The sequence below is a fragment of the Erinaceus europaeus genome, chromosome 3, assembly GCF_950295315.1.
Source record: "Erinaceus europaeus chromosome 3, mEriEur2.1, whole genome shotgun sequence".
Classification (NCBI taxonomy): domain Eukaryota; kingdom Metazoa; phylum Chordata; class Mammalia; order Eulipotyphla; family Erinaceidae; genus Erinaceus; species Erinaceus europaeus.
Genome location: NC_080164.1, coordinates 140,553,182 through 140,559,181, shown reverse-complemented (window position 1 = coordinate 140,559,181; position 6,000 = coordinate 140,553,182).

The following is a 6,000-nucleotide window of genomic DNA, read 5'->3' as shown; positions in this document are numbered from 1 at the left end:
TAATGTAAATTAAGTTTATAATTAATTTATGATTAAAATTTAAAGGAAAAAATCCAAAAGAATTAGATATCTAGATTCACATATAATCTTACTCTGCATTTCCATGAAAAAATAAAGAAACATGCATTTCCATGGGATCATTTCTTTTTTCCTTTTGGAAGGAGCTTGCCATGTAGCTTTCTTAAAATTAATGAAAGTATATTAATTTTGTAGACTGACAGCTATTATATTGCATCGTAATTTTCAGGAGCTTCCTGCTGGATTTTTTAGATTTGTCTATGCATACTATCATAAGCTCTGCATGTAGTAATAGTTTAACTTCTTCTCTTACAATCTGTATCCCTTTAATTCATTTCTCTTGCCTAATTGCAAAAACTTCCAACACTATGTTGAATAATAATGGTGGCATTTCTTTATGTGAACATAAAGAATAAGAAATCCAGAAATAAGTCCCACTCGATTTACCAACAAAAACAATAAAATAACTGATAATAAACCTAACAAAAGAAGTAAATAATTTGTATACTGAAAACTATGAGTCACTATTCAAGGAAATGGGGAGCGGGGGTGGTAAGAAGGAGAAAATACCCCATGTTCATGGATTGGAAAATTAACATAATCAAAATGACTATTCTGTGCAGAGGCATATAAAATGTAATGCAATCCCCATCAGGACCCCACCAAAAATGTTAAGAGAATTGAACAAAAGCTGGAAACATTTATCTGGGACCAGAAGATACCTAGAATCACAAAAACTATCTTAAGTAAAAGAGAACAGAACTGGAGGGATCATGCTCCCAGATCTAAAACTATATTATAAGAGCATTGTAAACAAAAATGCCTGGTACTAAAACAAAAATAAACAGTTACCAGTGGAATAGAATAGAGAGCCCATAAATAGGCCACCATGCCTATGAACATCTAATTTTTGATAAGTGGGTGTAAACGGTTAAATGGATTAAGGAGAGTCTCTTCAATAAATGGTGTTGGGAAAATTCAGTTGAAACCTATAGGAGAAGTAAACTAATCTACTTTATTTCACTACACACAAAATTAAATTCCAAATGGATCAACACCATGAATTCCATGCCACAGACTATCAAATACTTAGAGGAAAATATTGGCAGAACTCTTTTCCATTTAAATATTTTAGGCATATTCAATGATTCAATTTTATTTGTAAAGAAGACAAAAACACAAGCCAATGGAGCTGTATCAAGCTGAAAAGCTTCTGCACAGCAAATGAAACCACCAGCCAAGCAAAAAGACTTAGAGAACGGTAAAATATCTTTACGTCAAGTAAAAGGCTAATAACCAAAACATATAAATAAGTTCATCAAACTCAGCAACAAAAATCCAAATGACCCCATCAAAAAATGGGAAGAGTATATGTATAGAATAGTCACCCAAAAAGAGATCCAAAAGGCCAACAAGTATATGAAAAAATGCTCGAAGTTATTGATCATCAGAGAAATGCAAAGACAACAATGAAATATCACTTCACTCTTCTGAGAATACCATACATCAGAAAGGGTAGTAACAACAAATGTTACAGAGGTTGCTTGGGTAAAAGTAATCCTTCTCCATTGACATGGGAATGTTATTTGGTCCAGCCCTTTTGGATAACTGGATAAGAGTCAGAAGGCTAGAAATGGACCTATTCTATTGTTTTCCTGGGGATATATCCTAAGGAACCAAACACACACATTTTGGCACACCAGGTTGAGCACACATGTATGTTACAATGTGCAAGGATCCAGGTTCAGCCCCCAGTCTCCACCTGCAGGGAGAAAGCTTCACAAGTGGTAAAGTAGTGCTACAGGTGTCTCTCTGTCTCTCTCCTCTATCTCCCTCTTCCTCTCAATTTCTAGCTGTCTCTATCCAATAAGTAAAAGACAATAAAAATAATGGACCTTGAAGGAATCACGTTAAGTGAGATAAGCCAGAAAATGCTGGATGGTAATGGGATGATATGGGATCATCTCACTCATGTTAAATAGTTGAGAATTAACAGAAAAGAGGAACACAAAGAAGAACTTGGACTGAGTTTGGTGTATTGCACCATAGTAAAGGAGTCTAGGGGTGGTGAAGTACTTTCAGTTCCTGGTGTATAATGGTGGAGGAGGACCTAGGTTGGGGTGAGAGTGGTTTGCAGAAAATTGAGAAATTTTTATGTATGTTTGTATTAAAAAGTAGATTTATTATAAACCATTAATTACCCCAATTAAAAATAAATGCAATTAATACAAGTAGCTATACTGAAAGTGGTTCAAATTTTTGTTGCATCAACTAGTATAGATATTTATTTCCATAATATGACCTGCTCTTAGCCAAGATTTGACAATTTTTCTTTCAAGGCCTAAACAGCAAATATTTTAGATTTTGTGGATGGATAAGCAAGCACCTAATTAATAAAATAGATGGATTCTGATTACATACATCACACCTATAAAAACAAAACCTATAGTTAATAATTCAGTAATTCAGGTGATTTTGCTTCAATTTAAAAATATAAATGCACAGGTCATATCATTCTGGGATCTTTCATTTTCTACTTATTCGATAAGGATTTCAACTGCCCTTATTTCTCTTGACCTTTTAAAATATTCTTATGCATTTATGCCAATCTATCTCTTTGAAGATACTTATTTAAATCAAGGGTTGTTTTAATTATAGTGGTAGAAATCTTTTTGCAACAATAGTATGTCAGGATTTACACTTAGCTATCACAGTAAACAAAATGATCCATGTAATAATTGAGAGGCAACCTTGCCAAGTCTGAACAATTCTAATGTCCAGACAGGATAATGGTTAAAATGTAGTAGATGGGAGTTGGGCGGTAGCGCCATGGGTTAAGCGCCGGTGGCGCAAAAGCACAAGGACCGGCATAAGGATCCCGGTTCGAACTCCGGCTCCCCACCTGCAGCGGAGTCGCTTCACAGGCGGTGAAGCAGGTCTGCAGGTGTCTATCTTTCTCTCCTCCTCTCTGTCTTCCCCTCCTCTCTCCATTTCTCTCTGTCCTATCCAACAGTGACAACATCAACGACAACAATAATAACTACAACAATAAAACAACAAGGGCAGCAAAAGGGAATAAATAAATATAAAAAAACCTTTAAAAATGTAGTAGGTACTTATTGGGGGCCTATAACCACTGAAATCATGCAATGAATTCCAATCTAATATCAATCTTTTAATGTCAGTGTCATCACTAAACAAACCTAACTCATACAACACTGGTTTTTGTTTGTTTTTGTTCATTGCTTATTTAGTTAGGATGTTACTCTTTATTTTATATCTAAGGAAAATTAAGTACAGCAAAATTAATGATATTACTCCAGTCCATACACCTACTAAATGAGATTCAGGGTTTTAACCCAGACATTCCCACTGCAAAGATGAGACTCAGCCTATATACTATACATACTATCTACTTCCTTTTTTGGTTAAATAAGAAAAAAACATAAAAAATAAGAATTGTGGGGCAATAAGAAAAGAAGAAGAAAAGGAAGAATTTTATGTATCTCAGAGAAAAGATAAAAATATATTACCACATTTATTTAATATTAAGTAGTCAAAAAATCAGATGCCTATAATAAAACAGTAAATGAAACTTGAGTCCCTAACAATTTCTTTTATTTTTTTCTTTTGGTTCTAATAAATTAATTTTAGAATTGGACTGACAAAACTAAATTCAAATAAAATTAGTTCTTGGATCACAAATAAAATTTTATTAGAATGGAAACTTCTAAACATTCCCTTATGGCACTACCACAGTATCAGTAATTTAGTGTTTTATTTTTTTTTTATTTTCTTTGTTTATTAATAGGATAGAAACAGTCAAAAATCAAGAGAGAAGGGGGAGCTAGAGAGGGAGAGATAAACACCTATAACACTGCTTCACCACTTCCAATGCTTTCCCCCTGCAGGTGGGAATAGGAAGCGTAAACCCGGCTCCTGGAACATTAAAACATGTGCACTCAACCAGGTGTGCCACCACCCAGCCCCTAATGTTGTTTTAACCTTGTCTTTAAAGTCTACTTAGATAGTAAAATTCTTCTGATTTAGTTTCATTGTTAACAAGAATTGAAATTGTGATATTTGTGGTCAGATCTTTGGCTCTGTGTCATAAATGCAAGCTCACCCATCTCCCAACCGCCATGCCCCAAACTTATTACAGCATTAAGACAGCCTTATCAGCTGTCTTATGATGCATTTCTACCTCATGCAATAGGACTAAATATTTAGTATCCCCAAGAGTTCCAGTGCAAGCCTCACTAAGTTTTTAGTTCATGCATTTCTGAAATCCAGAAGTTCTTTGCAGTAAATTAGGGATATTTTTTTTATTTAAGAAAGGATTAATCAACAAAACCATAGGGTAGGAGGGGTACAACTCCACACAATTCCCACCACCCAATCTCCATATCCCACACCCTCCCCTGATAGCTTTCCCATTCTCCATCCCTCTGGGAGCATGGACCCAGGGTCATTGTGGGTTGTAGAAGGTAGAAGGTCTGGCTTCTGTAATTGCTTCCCCACTGAACATGGGCATTGACTGATCGGTCCATACTCCCAGTCTGCCTCTCTCTTTCCCTAGTAGGGTGTGTCTCTGGGGAAGGTGAGCTCCGGGACACATTGGTGGGGTTTTCAATCCAGGGAAGCCTGGCCAGCATCCTGATGGCATCTGGAACCTGGGCTTTCAGGTATATATTTTGCAGTAGTTTATGGATACTTTTGAAGATATTCTCTCTCTCACAGAAACTGGTGTATATCTAGGTTTTGGGACTTTGTTAGAAAGTGAACCACCTGAGATGAATTTAGAGTATGCTATTGATGTCGTCATTGTTCTATAGGACAGAGAGAAATGGAGAGAGGAGGGAAGACAGAGAGGTGGAGAGAAAGACACCTGCAAATCTGCTTCACTGCCTGTGAAGCGACTCCCCTGCAGGTGGGGAGCTGGGGGTTTGAACCGAGATCCTTACGCTGGTCCTTGCACTTTGCACCATGTGCGCTAGCGAGAATTTTTTTACAGACATTTTACTGGCATTATTTTACAGACATTTTACTGGCATTATATGTCTAAGGAAATACTTTACCATGTGGGACCAAAATGTGGTATGTATTTTATTTATACAATTGTTTCAGTATTAATTTACTATTTTATTCATACATTAGATATTTTATTTCTAACTGGCCAAATACCTTGAGATTATCAAAACTATAAGATTACATTACTTTTGTAGTAGACAAAATAATATAAGTAAACATCTCAAAGCAGACTGTTTGTAATTCACTTATTAGGAAATGACTGAACATCTATAATGTAAATTATCTATTTCTTTAATGTTGTTTGTCTTTGTATACCGTCTTTTAGGTGTTATTTATACAGTAGGGATAGAATATCAGCTTGTTATGATATAAATTGTCATTATTTCCCAGTTTTTCTTCTCACTTTCTTCCTTCCTTTCTTCCTTTCTTTCTTTCTTTCTTTCTTTCTTTCTTTCTTTCTTTCTTTCTTTCTTTCTTTCTTTCTTTCTTTCTTTCTTGTTTCCCTGTAGTCACCAGTGCATCAGTGCTCTGGGTCTGCCTTTCCAGGCAGAAAGAGGCACAGAGAGGAAAATACCATATAGAAGCTTCCTTCAGTGTCAGGGGGTAGATGGGAACTCAAACCTGATCCCATTCACAGAAAAACAGATGCCAGGTTAACTATCTCACCAGTCTTCATTTATTTATTTATTTATTTTACCTATTTGTGCTGTCATACAAAATCTTACTAAAATTTTTGTTAAATTTAATATTTCAACAAATAAAATTAATATCTTCTATTGTTTATGTTTTTGGAGATTGTATCAAATCCTTAAAATATCCTCTGCTCCCAAACTGTTAAGTTACATGTATTTTCTTCTAGCACCTGTATAATTTCATTTATTTAAATTTATTTCTCTAATGCAATCAGAATTTTATAAAGTATACCTTATCTTACTGTATTGGTTTTTTGCC